Source organism: Podarcis bocagei (assembly GCF_964188305.1).
Source record: "Podarcis bocagei genome assembly, chromosome: 6".
Taxonomy (NCBI): Eukaryota; Metazoa; Chordata; class Lepidosauria; order Squamata; family Lacertidae; genus Podarcis; species Podarcis bocagei.
Genome location: NC_138130.1, coordinates 17616933 through 17632878, shown reverse-complemented (window position 1 = coordinate 17632878; position 15946 = coordinate 17616933). Strand labels below are relative to the sequence as shown.

General features: G+C 41.8%; 1 long non-coding RNA gene across 1 annotated transcript; it reads left to right on the top strand.

Moving 5' to 3' along the window:
• The first annotated feature begins 2756 nt into the window (after nucleotides 1–2756).
• Nucleotides 2757–8819, top strand: LOC308588878. Its single transcript, XR_014008959.1, has 3 exons — nucleotides 2757–3119; nucleotides 8115–8199; nucleotides 8562–8819. It is a non-coding gene; the product is annotated as an uncharacterized lncRNA (long non-coding RNA).
• The last annotated feature ends 7127 nt before the right edge of the window (nucleotides 8820–15946 follow it).

The window sequence follows — 15946 nt, the reverse complement described above, 5'->3', positions numbered from 1 at the left end:
GCTACATTACAAATGAGGACAGAAATGCTAGCATTGTAATCAGTAAAACTAACACAATAAAACCCATGTTTGAATGCAGCTTGTGTTTATGTAGGGGGAGTCATTGCAACCGCGATGCAGTTCTGTCGATCAGCTTGGTTTTCCTGCTCAGGTTGCCTGTAACCCAACTGCTTTTCCACATGAGTAGCTTTATCTTATAGCAGTTTGGTAAAGCCTCTCCTTCCAGAGAGGAGGTGTTGTGGGCGGGAGACGATTCCCGCGTCACGCAGGGGGCGTTATGTCCCCTGCCCCATCCATATGGCTGGTGCGCCACGCCCTCGGTTGAGCACCCAATCGGGCGGCTTGGTGGGGGCGTGGTTTGCTGCTCGAGATGCACCCGCTCCAGCCATTCAGTCCATTTGCTCACCTTGTTGTTGGTGTGTGGAAGGGCAAGGTGTGACCATCGCCTACCCCTTCAAATTTGGGTATTCCATTAAAGGAATCTGGCAGTCGTGGATCCTGTCCGATGCCTGTGTGGCGGGGGGCCATGGCACGACCCTCGGTAACATCAGGGGGAGAACTTATAGTTGTATTAGCATCAACAGGCTCCACCTTCTGGTGAATAAACCCCCTTTGGGCTCACCCCTCTCCGAGTGGGTGGAGTCAACCTGTTGTGGTTCAATGCCTAAGCCAATACCTTCTCACTTGCTGTAATCAATAAAGTTGTGGCCTTTTCTTGCCCATTAACCTTATATTCTGTGTCCACTTGTCTTTATTCCCCAAGCGGGGATCGGGTCCTCGAATCACAATATTAAATAGTCAATAGCACGAAGGGAAAAGGTTGCTTTCCATTTGATCCATGCAGCATCTCCTTCTTCCAGATTCCTGATACTATTTCTGCATTATTAAAAGAGAGAGAGAGAAAGAGAGTCAAGGAACTACACATAACGTATATTTTGGCTCTTGTTGAATATGACAGAGGGAAAAGAGCAACATGAACGTTAAGTTAACACATTCAGGAAGAGAGAGATTGAGCAAGCTGATGGTGTGACCTGGAACAATTTCACGCTTCAGTAAAAAAAATTAAGGCAAGTGTGCTTGGCCTGGAGCTATTATGTAAGGGTTTTTTCCTTAATCCTGGAAGTCAATGCAACAGAGCAGCGAATGAACAATCTTGGTAGGACCGCATAATTAAATTAGGTACAGACTAACACTGTGAAATTCAACCAATCTGATTATAGTGAGATATGTTGGACCAACTACTTTAAGAATGATCCAAACTAGTTTGCTGCACAGCTTGTAAATGCCTGTTCACCCACAAAACATTTCTACTGAGAGCCAGCTCATACAGTCGTGAATACCAGCTGTCCCTATTTATTCCTAGATTGTGCTGATTCTCTGATACACATCCCTAGTAGATCACTATCCCTGCTTTCTTAATGTTGTTAGCGTGAGTTACTAGGGATGTTCTACTGGTTTCAGTTCCTGTCAAGAATAACTTTAATGAATTAGGTCCAGCCTGCCAGGCTATTGAATACAACATAAATTAGGCAGAAAGATCCTTCAGCAGTGTGCAATAGAGGCATAGGGGAATGGGGGCATGCATATAATATGAGAACAGGGGAGTAACTAGGAATGCTTGAGATATTCATCTTTTGTGAACTGGTCTGATCCACACATCCTGTATGAATGTGCTGATTGGGACTTACAGTTATGCACCAGTTTTCACATTTTCCAAATAGGTTTCTTACTATGGTACCCTAGTGTCCACAAGTTACGTTGGGAGTGGAGAAGTTCACATGTAATTCAAAATGCAAAGTAGAAACTTCATACAAAATATTCAGATTTTCATAATATGTTAAGCAGATATATTTGGTTTCCTTGGGATAAAATTGATGGTGGAGGGAGGGGAGTAAAGATTCAGAATATTTGGATTGGACGAGTCTTTTTCACTTTTTTCTGATATAACAAGTCAGATCTTGGGCTGTGGTTAAATGAAGCCAAGGACATGAATGGAAGCTATATAATTGCTTAAATAATGCATCACATGGGAAATTGCTGGGGTGCATAAATCATTATAACTTATCTTCAATGTGTGCATTATTTCTAGATTTTGGATTGTAGAAAGCTCTTTGAGGAAGGCACCAATGTTATATATGGAATCAACTGTACTTATCAAATAATAATACACTTTCATCTGTATACTCATAGAATTGTAGAGATGTATTTGTATTATTTTCAGCTGTTCAGGTAGAACATGCACAGAGCATCAACCAATCTCTTCAGCCAGGCCACATATTGGAATCAGCTCAGCTATAGCTTCTGGGCTCATAGCTTTTTCTTTAAAAGTGGTCATGTGCCAGACATTTGCTTGATAAAGTATACATTATAGTATTCAGTATATCACAAATTCATTCATAAACAGAACCCATCTATCAATTTAGTGAGTCTTGTCTGTGGTTTCTAGTTAAATTCCTAAGCTCTCTGTTACAGCAAACTCTGCAATCATTAATTACAATGTAAAAGTTGCCTCTTATATAACTCATTTCTTTAGCTTGTAAAATTCATTTAACAGGATGCCAAGACTTCTTCCCGTAGGTTATGAATGCAGATGGCTTATATTTGGCAAGCGTGCTATCCTGTGAAATCTGGCAAAAGAGTTTGTGACAGCTAGCCTCCAGTCACCAGATATTTTTGGATTTCTATATAAATACCTCATGAAAGGGCAGGAAAGACAAACTCAACAGGAGCTTACTGTCCTATTCATACATTTGACCATTGTTGCAAATGTCTGTTATGTTCCTTCAGGTCCCCAAAACTAGCTTGACTTGTCCTCCTTATAATGCACATTTCAGCCCATGTGGAAGTCAAGTGTTTATGCTTCCCAAGCCCTGACATATTGTACCCAGAAATAAGTTCCAAAGTGTTAAATGGGACTTACTCCTAAGTAAGTAGAGATCTAATTTCAGTCTTAAGGCAGGAAGTTGCATGTGATACGAAATACCGAAGCTGTTGTGGCATAAGAGAAATCAGCAGAGCTGTTTGTAACTGGCACAAAAGAAAGAAAGAAACAGAAGAAAGAAAGAAATTAAATTCTGCAGTCAGAAAAGCTGACTTCTGTGTCCTGAATTCCCTCCCAGGTGAGATCAGAGCCTGTTGAGTGCCTGTCACTTTAATTTATTTATTTCAGCAGTTTTAAGCCATTTCTCATTTTATGATTTTAAACTGATTTTATATTTGTTGAATATAATCGTAATTGAGCAACATATAAATTTCTTTCTTTTTCACAATAATTCATATTTTTTTCTTCTGTTTGTGTGGCTTATAGCCCTTTTGCTAGTTAGGCGGAAGAACAAAGGACATTGTAGTCCTGCCATCTTATGACTAAATACCCTACCCAGGAACCTCTCTGGTTTCTGAGATTTCACCAGCCGTTGCCACACCTTCCCACTTTTACCTGGAAAAAAAGGACTGTAAGCATTATTTTCACAAGAAAAGAGAAAGAAAGAAAGTTGAGATCCCAAAGGAGCATTATAATGACAAACCCCTCCTCTCCCTCCTCCATGTTATATGTGTGTGCTGAGTATGAGGATTATAATTCAAACAGATTTTTCATAACTTGTTCTAGAGATGTAAGTTGTTTAGCCCAAGTGTACACATCTAAAGAACTTGTTTTGTGGCTCCCTTTCTTTTACTCTCACTCTCCCCTCTTCCTCATTCTGTCCTTCCTCCCGCCTCCCACTGTGAAAAAACATGCTGGGCCAACTGGAAGATCTGCCCACCTATTGTTGTCTGGGTTGGCAGAGGATGTGGGTTACTAACAAGACTAATTGCATTCTTGGCAAGGCTAGCTGATTTCCCCATACACACACTTTTTGTGGCTGAGATATTTTAAGCACTGAGAAATAAGCTTTCCTCCAAATCTCCTTTCCTTAGCAGCTGTCTACTTTGCCTATAGCTAAAGCAGCCTCTGGTTTAGCTTCATTTTGATGCTGCTGGTGAATGAATAAAGTCATATCGCTGGACCTCAAGCTTGTTGATCTTTGCATAGGATTCTTAGCCATGGGACTTGGAGCTTTTTAGATTTAAGGGCCTCATATCAGCAGGCAGGATGGGAGCTGACAGATTAAAGTTTCATTTGGTTGCCTAACTGAATGGCTTTAGTTAGTGCCGTGCCAAAACGTGTCCTTCATTTTCTCAAAAGCTTTCCCCACCCCTCTTAACAAAGGAGGTTTGCATTTTCCTGCCTCATTTTTGGGACACCTGAACTTGTCTTTAGGACTTCTGACACTTTGGTGATTTGAGTTGACCTCACTGATGCAAACTGGCTAAGGATAGCTTGTGTGTTTTCCTTCCTAGCAAACATTTCCTCAGCACTCTGCAGCCTCCTTGGCTACCCACATTTCCCAATCTGAAAAAAAATGCCTCATGGAGTTACCTCGCAATTTCTGCCAACCTAGCCCTTTGAAAGCATACCAGTGCAAGTAGATAAATAGGTACCACTGTGGCAGGAAGGTAAATGGCATTTCCGTGTGCTCTGGCTCCCGTCACGATGTTCCTTTACTCCAGAAGCGGTTTAGTCATGCTGGCCACATGACCCAGAAAGCTGTCTGTGGACTTAACTGTCTAGGGGTCACTTACCTTTCACTTTACTTCATAATGTATTCCCCCAGACTTTGATCAAAGTGTGGTCAACTGGTGAGATGCTTTCTAGAATGAAGGAAAGGACACTTTTCAGTCATTTTGAAAGCAAGGCAAGGACAAAAATATCCTGAACCCCACCCAGGATAATTCCACTGAAATTTTATCTCACTTTTGTTACTTTTCAAATGCAATTTCTTTTCTCATTAATTCATAGAGAACAGGGCAATTTTTTGGCACAGCTGTAACTTGCACAGTATACCAAAGAACTCTGGAGTTTCTCAGAAACTTATGAGAGGCTCTTTAAAGAGGATTTCAAACAAGCCGGACCAAATATTGCTTGAGATTGTTACACATCCCTGAAACAAGAAGGTGCAAGGAAATGTAGGGTACATTCAAATATATATTTATATTGTTGTAACCCACACCAGGTCCTTGTGTTGATGGACAGGTAAGTTATCTCAACAACAACAATAAGCGCAGCACATCACAAGCATGCAAACTGGCACTCTCAAATTATGTGGGGCAATTGCCCAGATATAGTTTCAGACTATGGTAGTATAATGGTTGGATTGCATTCTTTTTAATAACTCGGTTGTAGACTATGCCATATGCTAGGCAATATGCCTCTATGTACCAGTTGCTAGGGGAAAGTGCCCTTGTGAACTTCCAATAGGTTGGTCACCATCTAAAGAGGATGTTGGACTAGATCAAGTGTTGGGAAGCTTTTTCTCTCCAGATTTTGATCAAGGACAGCTCCAATCAGTCCCAGAAAGCATAGACAATCTGGAGGGCAAAAGGTCCTCTATGCCTAGACTATAGGGATCCAGGTAGATTCTGATGTTCTTTTCTAGTCAATATGAGATGTTGGTTCTTTTTGTGTCTGTGTTTTATGCATTTAAAGCAGGTATCCAATTGAAATTTAATGAACATTCTCAAAATGCATTGCATTCTGAAGACTGCTATTCTATTCCGTGCTGTTATTGATGATAATGGTATATGCAATTTTATGCTCTTTAGCAATTGCTTGTGAAGTAATAAGCTCATGTTTTGCAAGATTCTGCATATCCTCCCCACCATTTTTCACAGACTACCTAAACTATTTCTTAAAGCAAACGAACAACTTTTCACCACACTTTCCATTCAGATAAGAAATAATTCAATCCAAAAGTTTTGTATAATTATTAGAATTATTGCTGCCTCAAATTGATGTACAGAACTACTGATTTTTGTGTGTGTGATTAATGAAAAAAGAGAGAGTGATTTTCGTATTTTTCACATTTAGTACTCTTAGAATTCCCTGTATGTCTGCTCCTCCAGTACATTTTAATTAATCCGTTATTCAGATTGTCTCTTAGCACTGTTTGCAAACATGATCAAGATGCTTTTGATGGCTCCCAGTTCTTCATTTGACATGGGACTCAAATATTTGTAGAAAAATGACTCTGAACTGGATACACTTTCTTCCTGTTTCCCAGAACTGAACCCACTCAAAACACCTAGCTTATAAAAGGTAGGTTTATTGTAACTGGCCAATAGTTGAGAAAATCATCTGTATCTAAGGAGGATTTTTTTTAGGAGTGGCCTCATGAATGTTTCCGACATTTGATGGGCCCAGCCTGCCAACCCTGAGGGCCCTGCATCTCCAAAAACAATTTGCTGAACAGCACTTATAATGACAAGGGGAAATTGCTCATTTGTTACCATTGCCATCCCAACAAAATATGCTCTAAAGTGAGCTCTATATTGGACTTGTGATTTTCCTTCAAGTGTGTTCTAATCATTGTTCCCAACTGCTTCATTGTTCCTTGCTCCTGAAAAGAGTTGATGGCTTTTTTTTGCAGCAAAAGAAGTAATTTTGAACTAATCATATCCAGCGCCTGGGACTAGGATAGCCAGGATATTGCCCTCCAATTGTTATTGGAATACAATTCCATTCAGACACAGTCAGCCTTTGGAAACACCTATTGCCCAGAACTTCACCACATCCTCCTTGTGGAAAAGAGAAGGATGATGTGAGTTTCCTTTTGGATTTTTTTAGGCCACAATGGTAAAACCAGACTCAGCAACATCCTGTTACTGTTGAAGGTTGATCAGGAGACACATCTCCTTCTTCCCCCGAGGGTATCCAGCTGTTGCCAGAAAGGAAATTTCCACCAAAAAGAGTTGCTTGTGCTTCTTTGAAATGGTTAGTTTTGGAACATTTTCTCTTGTGCTTCTTCTGTCAGTTAGTCACCCTCTTTACAAGTGGAAACTGATACCATGCAAAAATAAAATAAAAACCTACAGACTTGTTAGAACACTTGGGCTGTTGTTGTTTGAAGTGCCAAAAGATTAATTGTGTGAGCCAAGTACTTCATAAAGAGCTCTGTGTATCACAAAAGATAAAGATAATGGGATGGGAGGGGAAGGGGAAGAGAATGGAAAAGTGAAGAAATCATGGCTGGATCCAAAACAAGTCTGGGATTTTTATAGACCTGACAACCAATGATGAGTCATGTTGCTTCAAATTGTTTGTCAGAAACAGAAGTTTTCATAGGTAGAACATTTGTGCCATCTGGGAAACCCTGAACCACATTTGCTTTGTGGTGATTTTAGAGTCCGAATAGCAGACTTTGCACACTTACTAGAGAAAAGCTATGTAGATAATAGCAGAACCTACTTCCAAGTGAACCTTCAGTCATAAAGGTTGTGCAAGAGTAATATGAGTAGACTTAGGAACTTCCTCCCCAAGGTCCCCATCCCTGGCTTATGCCAAAGTCTTTCCTATGAAAATTATATATGAACATTATAAGATGCTTTATGCTGAGTCAGAATATTCATCTATCTAGTACAATATTGTCTGCAGGGTCCAGTAACAGTTCCCATGCTTTTATGCTGGAGTTTTCCACAGCACAACCTAAAGAAAGCAGAAATTGGACCTTTTACATGCAAAATGCATGCTCTACCACTGAGCTATGGCCTCATTCTCCAATGAGATCCTTTAACTATGGACAACCAAATCTATGTGCATTTGGTCGAGGCGAATTTCACATTTTTGAAATCTGTAATTCCCTTACATTCCTGTATTAACATGAGATTTATATTTATTTATTGGTTTTAAGTCTCACATTATATTAGGCATGCCATTTTATATGAAATGATCTAATATGGTTGATATGTCACTTAAATCTGCCGCAGGACCATTTGTTTTTAATGGAAACACTGGTGAAACTGGTCTAGGGTTTTAGACATGCAGAGCATGTTCTCCAGCAGTAAACTACAGCCTTCCCCATGGGACTTTCTGCTGGAATAGGTGACAGTTTAAAAAGCTTTGTGTGTTCAGTGGTGGCAATTGCAGAGCAAATTGGATTAAATCATCCCTGGAGTCCCTATGACAGCTATGGAGGCTTGGGGTTTACATGAAAATGGTATGGGATTTTTTTGCAACTTGTACCTTAAAATTGTCTCGTGCATTTCTCTTCTTTTACTGTAATTATTTTTTTTCTAACTAGGAACAGATGTCGAAAAATTAAATCCATCCAGATGACTGTTTTGTAACTCATCTTAAACGTTATCATGATCTTCTGTTCAATTGGGGTAGGTGGGATTGAGTGGCCAGGTGATGGGATTTCTGAACCTTTAATAGTGATGCAAAAGGGAGGGGGGAGGGAAATTCACTGCAGGAGCCCAGTCCTCTTTTTAGTCCAGCTATCTGAGAAAACAGCACAAAATGAGTGCTGTTCAAGTAGGTGCTGACACATTGTGTTGTAAGTTCTTTCGTACTTGAGCAGGAGCAATTAGGTATGTCAATAAAAGCCAAGCTAATTGATTCTTGATTAATGTTGATTTCATTACCTTGGAGTCTGGGAGGTGCTTATTGATTGTACTGTATTTCAAGACAGTGGTTATGCATTGCCTACATTTCTTTCCCTTCTCAAATTCTGCCTTTGGAACTTCAGGACTGAAGACACACCATTAAGATGGAGCTCTGATTTAATGATGCAGACATCAAAACAAGATGTGGGCCCAATCTGCCTTTGCTTTGAAGGACTAAAAAAAATAGCCAGAAGGGGAGAGTCTAAAGCTTGCACTGGAAGAAGCAAGGTCTATGGTTGGAACATGCAGTATTCATGTAGACTTTGTCAGCATGGAAGTGAGAACAAGCCTGAGATTGCTCTAATTGGCATGGTGAAACATACATCTGGATATCCCCCAAATCAGCCTTTCCCTTTTGGTGTGTGTGCTGTACAATCCCTGCCTTCAGCCTCTAAAGTGTCAACACAAGGAGTGTCAACACAAGGGGGCTTGTGAAGAAGGCGCAGCAGAGACTGTACTTTTTGAGAATACTAAGGAAAAACCATCTTCCGCAGAAACTGCTGCTTGCCTTCTATCACTGTGCCATTGAGAGCGTGCTCACTTATGGCTTATGTGTGTGGTACGGAAGCTGTACTACCCAGGACAGGATGGGGTTGTGCAGGGTTGTTAAGGCAGCAGAGAGCATTGTTGGCTGCCCACTCTCCACCTTAGAGCAGATTTATGCCACAAGGTGCCATAGGAAGGCACTGGACATAGTAAAAGATCCATCGCATCCTGGTCACTGTCTCCTCGAGCTCTTGCCGTCGGGACGGAGATACAGGTTGATGAAGACAAGAACGAGCCGTCTTAAGAACAGCTTCTTCTCCAGAGCGATCTCGGCCCTGAATGGGAAGCCCGGACTTTGAAAGTCATCTAATCTCCCTTGCTGTATTATACTGTATTGTTTAATTAGTGTTTTTATGGAGCAGTCAAGTAATTTCGTTGTCCCCGATGGGGGCAATGACAATAAAGATATTATTATTATTATTATTATTATTATTATTATTATTATTATTATTATTATTAAAAATAAAACAACAAAAGAGGCATGGGACTGATTCTGCTCACACTTCTCTTCCAGTTATTTGCTCTGGCTATTGTTGGCATCCATCCGTTTCAAGAGACAATGGAGTGCTTCTCCGGAGGTGAAGGCAAATTGCTGGAGAATCACATTACCTGCTGCGGCTGCAGAGGCTGGTAACTCATAACTGCTGCCTTCCACATTGTTTCTGCTGTCTTAGTAGCACCATATTGACTTCTCCAGAGTACAAGCCTGGGTGGTGTGTATGGAGGGCCTGGGCTGCCCACACAGCAAGACCCCTCTCTCGGCCTCACTGATGTGCTCCAAAGAAAAGCAGAGCAATATGTCTGGCACCATCTTGGCTGCAGGAGTTATTGGAAGGAGGCATACAAGACACCATCCAACCACCTTAGGGACTCCACTCCAGATTTGTGTAGGGTTTACTCCTTAGCCTTTCCCTCTCCCAAAGATTTCCCACAAGCCAGTGGGTCCAGATTTTTCCTCAGGCTTTACTCCCGAAGCCTTTCTCATGAATGAGTATAGTTACAAGGCAGCAGAGGTTTAGGATAAGTTTTTTACTTCTTCTAGACAGGCTACTTTCCCAGGTTGACAAGCCCCATCTGCCCCTCAGAAACTTCTTTCTTGACTGTTGGACCCAATATTGGTCTCACCCACTCAATCTGCCAGAGGCTGTCTTTGCATACAGGTAAAGTCAATAATGCACCGAGAGGTTGAGACCATCAGCTACTCTCACCTGATTTAGCCATTGGAAGTAAATATTATAGTGGGGAAAGGATATATGCACCAAGTATGTATCAGAGAACCACCAAAGCATATGCCATCAGTATGCAACATCATCAAAACGAGAAGTCAGGTCATTCATTATTCAGATCAGAAATCCCCCACATTTCTCATGCATGTGCTCTTGGGTTGGGAAAACTGGCTAAAATGTTTTATAATGTTTTAAATGGTTCTAATTTTGGTTCCCCTGTTTTGTTTTTGTTGAGTTGATGCTGGTTAAAAGTTTAGTTGGGGTGGGAGTTATTTTAATTTGGGTAGAAACTGTAAACTGTTTATTATTGTTGTTATTATTGTTGTTGCTATTATTAGTTTCTATTTATTAATTTTTTTGTTTGTTTTTTGGTTGCTCATATAGGATATGTTGGGTTTTAAAAAAATGTTTGATGCTTTGTTGTCTTTTTATATATGTTGTAAGCCTCCCAGAGTGGCTGGGGAAACCCAGCAAGATGGGCGGTGTGTGTGTGTGTGTGTGTGTGTGTGTGTGTGTGTGTGTGTACAATTTAAGAGGGCCAGTCAAGGCCATTCCCAGGGTATGGCCACTGTCACATGCTGACAGCTTCTAGGAATCACAGGTGAGAGCTGAGTGTAGGGTGGGGACCAAATGTGGACAAATTATCCCAGAAGGAGCCACATGTGACCCCCTTTCCTTTAACGCCCCATTTACTCTAACTGCTCGGTTCCTTCCTTCCTTCCTTCCTTCCTTCCTTCCTTCCTTCCTTCCTTCCTTCCTTCCTTCCTTCCTTCTTGCCATAGAAAATTAGGCACAGAAGTGAGCTTGCCCCTGATCAATAAGTTTAAAGTAAGCCAGATAGACAAAAACTGTACTTCTGTACAGCTCTTATGTTGGAAGCAAGTTTGACTGACCTCCTTCAAAGACAACAGTCCATTTCACAGGATGGGACTATCCATGAGTATCTGCACACTATGCTCTTTTAATCTGGATCTATTAATCATGAAGCCTCAATATATAGTAGTAGTTTACCTCAGATTACCAGTGATGAGTGTGGCCTGGGGAGAGGGAGTCTGACCAGGGGAAGGGCCTAAGAGATAAGCTTTGAGGGCCCTATTTGGTCTCTGCCCCTGCAGTTCCCCACTCTTTTCTACAACATACCTGCAGACAATATATACCATTTACCCCTTCCCCCCCAAGAAAACCCCTGAGAGGAAATATCTAGCATTTAGACTAAATTTATTAAGATGCCCTCTGCCCCTTTGTTCTATTGTGAATGTTTCCCCGCTCTTTTCCACACACTTTGTCAGGCTTTATCTGCAATAGCTCCTTATCCACTTCACAATCCTGTTCTTGGTGATGGTTGTTCCAATTATCATTTTAATTCTCGAGTTCATGTACCGACTGTTCTTAATTACGAAGATAAAAATGTGATGTTTCTAATTTAAGATGTGGTGCTCTGTAGCTGTCACTGTTATCATGGTGCAGTGGGCCCAAGCTATCTTGGACCCAAACTGTTGAATGTGATGATTCAGCCAAAATAAAACATAGCAAGAAGAAATTTGTGACAGTGACTGATTTAAGAGCTTTGCAGCAAATTGTCAATACAAGGATTATGAATGAAACCAAGGAGGTTTCATTTTTATTTTTTATTACAAAAAAGTTTATTTTTTGGGGGGAGGGCTCTCATTTAAAAATTGTGCGCGATGACCTCCAAGAATGAAGTGAGTGACAAATGTTGCGATCATAGGAGGTGGAGCAGGGAGATAATTAAAATGTAAAGCAGAGTTTCCGTGTGGGAGGAAGGACAATATTCTGCAACTGAAATAATACATCAGCTTTTGAAGCACCTTGGTGTTGAGACATCATTGGAGTTTACTTCTGGGTTCCTAATGCCTTCTCTGTCATTGCCCCCCACCCCAATATATAATAACTGTATGCATAGCAGACTCATTTTGATCCATTCACTAATTATTATTATTATTATTATTATTATTATTATTATTATTATTAATAATAATACACCGCCCATCTGGCCGGGTCTCCCCAGCCACTCTGGGTGGCTCCCAACAGAATATTAAAAACACGATAAAATATCAAACATTAAAAACTTCCCTAAACAGGGCAGCCTTCAGATGTCTTCTAAAAGTCAGATAGTATTTTATTTCCTTGACATCTGATTGGAGGGCGTTCCACATGGCAGATGCCACTACTGAGAAGGCCCTCTGCCTGGTTCCCTGTAACCTCACTTTTGCAGTGAGGGAACCACCAGAAGGTCCTCGGAGCTGGACCTCGGTGTCTGGGCAGAACGATGGAAGTGGTGATGCTCCTTCAGGTATACTGGGCCGAGGCCATTTAGGGTTTTATAGGTCAGCACCAACACTTTGAATTGTGCTTGGAAATGTACTGGGAGCCAATGTAGGTCTTTCAGGACCAGTGTTATACGGTCTTGGCAGCCACTCCCAGTCACCAGTCTATCCCAGTACACTATCAAGTGTACAAATGTACATGCAAACTTCGTCTTCTCTGTGTTTGAAGCTTTATTTGGTGGGATAACCTCTCATGACAGTATACTGAAGGTCAGAGTGGATAACAAACTAACATTTGGACTTGATCTGAAGTATGGATGTAAGGAGGCACCACTTTCCATTCCACCCCATGTTTGTTGCATGCAGTGCTGTTTGCATGCCACTGCAATTTGGTTTCCGACAAAGAGGATATTATTTGTCTTGCTGTCTGATGTGGAAAAATTATAAGTAGTTAATGATGTTATCATTACATCATTCCACACCATGCATTTCAGTGGAAGGGAAATCCAATGCAATGTGTGTGTTTTGTAGGGGACAAGATAATCAAGTATGCATTATCTGTGGGTTGCAAACAGCAGCAACAATGACTACCAACAGTATTTACTGGATTGGTTTCCATTCTGGATATGGGATGCACAGCAAACACCAGCAATTTATTCTCCCATTTCTGGCAGAATTTTCCAACTTTCTCAATCTGATGGCAAGAATCAGGATGAGAATGGGAGAAGCGCATGGGAACTGTTTGTAACCCAGGATCAGGACCAGAATCATAAGCCAAGTTGCAGACTGCCTGCAGTCAGCAGACGTGGCAAATATATACCTCTCAAGAATCCTGAAACGATCAAAGACAACCATTGTTAGCTTGTTAAGATCTAGAAGACAGAAGCAAACACAAAAAATGCAAAACACAAAGGAATGTGTCAGCCAAGAAACTTTATAGTTCAAAAACCATTGAAATACACAAAGCAAAGCAAATGTTGACTAGCTCTTGGGGTTGGCTGATTTTTTCCTCTCCCTGTTTTGCTTGCTGCACACCCAGTGAAGGTGGTAGGTGTGCAGACTGATAAGGAGGTACTGGGCTATGAAGCAAGAATGGCAGAAACAGGACAAGGGGATCAGTGATGGGACTGAACGAAGCCATCCTCCTTCCTAAACAGCCTATAAATTTCACGGGGCATTAACTACTAATATTCAGCATATGCAAAGGAAACAGGAGCAGGCTTGCCCTTAGGAACAAGAGACTCCCCAGCCATCAATATTTTCTGTTTGCATTGTTCTGCTAGTGAATATGGTGCCATATATTCTATTTTTAAATGTATCTGCCAAGATAAACAAAGTCTGCATTTCTTAACACAATACACAACGGGGGACAAGCCAGCGATCATACAAAGGATATGCTTTTAAGTAGTGTGAAGGAGCTCTGACAGTTATCCACATTCTCATAAATGTTTTGGCCAGTTTTTTTATTGACTTCCATAGATGGCGTCAGCATTGCATGTATAATCAAGCCCGTCAAGAGGCAAACACAGGTGCTTTGTTGTTTTGAACAGTCAATTCTCCGTATTCAACCACTGTTTCCCTGCTACACTTCATGAACTTTCTCACTTGATCTCCACAAACAAAGGTGAGTTTTTGTATTAGCAGTGGGCAACCTTTTGTATGCTGAGGAACACATCCCCTTATGGGAGGTCATGTACAATGCTGAATGGAGCCAAATACTAAAATTGGATGGAGCAATTAATAATAATAATAATAATAATAATAATAATAATAATAATAATAATTATACCCTGCCCATCTGGCTAGGTTTCCCCAGCCAGTCTGGGCGGCTCCCAAAAGAATATTAAAAATACAATAAAGCACCAAACATTAAAAACTTCCCTAAACAGGGCAGCCTTCAGATGTCTTCTAAAAGCCAGATAGTTGTTTATTTCCTTGACATCTGATGGGAGGGTGTTCCACAGGGCAGGCACCACTACCAAGAAGGCCCTCTTCCTGGTTCCCTGTAACCTCACTTCACGTAGTGAGGGAACCGCCAGAAGGCCCTCGGCACTGGACCTCAGTGTCCGGGCTGAATGGTGGCAGTGGAGACGCTCCTTCAGGTTTACTGGGCCGAGGCCATTTAGGGCTTTAAAGGTCAAAACCAACACTTCGACCTGTGCTTGGAAACATACTGGGAGCCAATGTAGGTCTTTCAAGACCGGTGTTATGTGGTCTTGGCGGCCACTCCCAGTCACCAGTCTAGCTGGATACGTCTCTTACCTTTGTACAGTAGGCTACATTCCAGCCATGCACATCCCATCTCTCCATCATCCATCAGTCCAGCAAGGTCCAGAAGAGTTCAATGACACTTTCAAATCATGAGCAGGATGCTCATTTTAATTATATTTATTTTGCCCCAGGCTAGATATTGGCAGCACTGACAAGTGTTTTAGGTCTGCCTTTATTCTGGTAAGTATTCAAGTGGAGATGAATTCCTGAAGGCCTTCGAGATGTATCATTTATAGTGCTACAGCTGCTGTAGGTTTTATCTTTATTTTTTAAAGGGGAGTTCAATTATATGAAAACATCCACACCGTCACTCACATATCGCTGAGTTTTGGAAGGTCATTCTGACAGCTCCAGGATCCTGTTAGAGCATGGTGTCTCCTTCCCTGAGCTGGGCAAACACTTCTCAGACTTGAGGATGGAGGTGCGATGCTCTGAAGGGGTCCAAGAGCCATCCAGCCTCCTTCCCTCCCCCAAAAGTGGGTAGTATTCTGTACCGTAGCGTACCGCCAGAAAAAAAGCACTGGCCATTTTGCTTTTCCCCATCCACATCAAAGAAGGGATGTGTTCTGAGTCAAGTCAGGGAAGTGCTGTGCCTGTAGTCATATTCCTTCTAGTTCCCTTGTTTCACCAAACAGTAAATGCCAGAGCTATGAGCATGTGCATTGGTGTCTAATTTTTACCAGTTGATCTTCTTTCCTGACAGGTGGCTGAGGTATTATTATTGACAACAGGCGCTGTGGGTTAAACCACAGAGTCTAGGACTTGCCGATCAGAAGGTCGGCAGTTTGAATCCCTGTGACGGGGTGAGCTCCCGTTGCTCGGTCCCAGCTCTTGCCCACCTAGCAGTTCGAAAGCATGTCAAAGTGCAAGTAGATAAATAGGTACCACTCTGGCGGGAAGGTAAACGGCATTTCCATATGCTTCTCTGGTTCGCCAGAAGCAGCTTAGTCATGCTGGCCACATGACCTGGAAGCTGTACGCCGGCTCCCTCGGCCAAAAAGTGAGATGAGCACCGCAATCCCAGAGTCGGTCATGACTGGACCTAATGGTCAGGGGTCCCTTTAAAGGTAAAGGTAAAGGTACCCCTGCCCGTACGGGCCAGTCTTGCCAGACTCTAGGGTTGTGCGCTCATCTCAC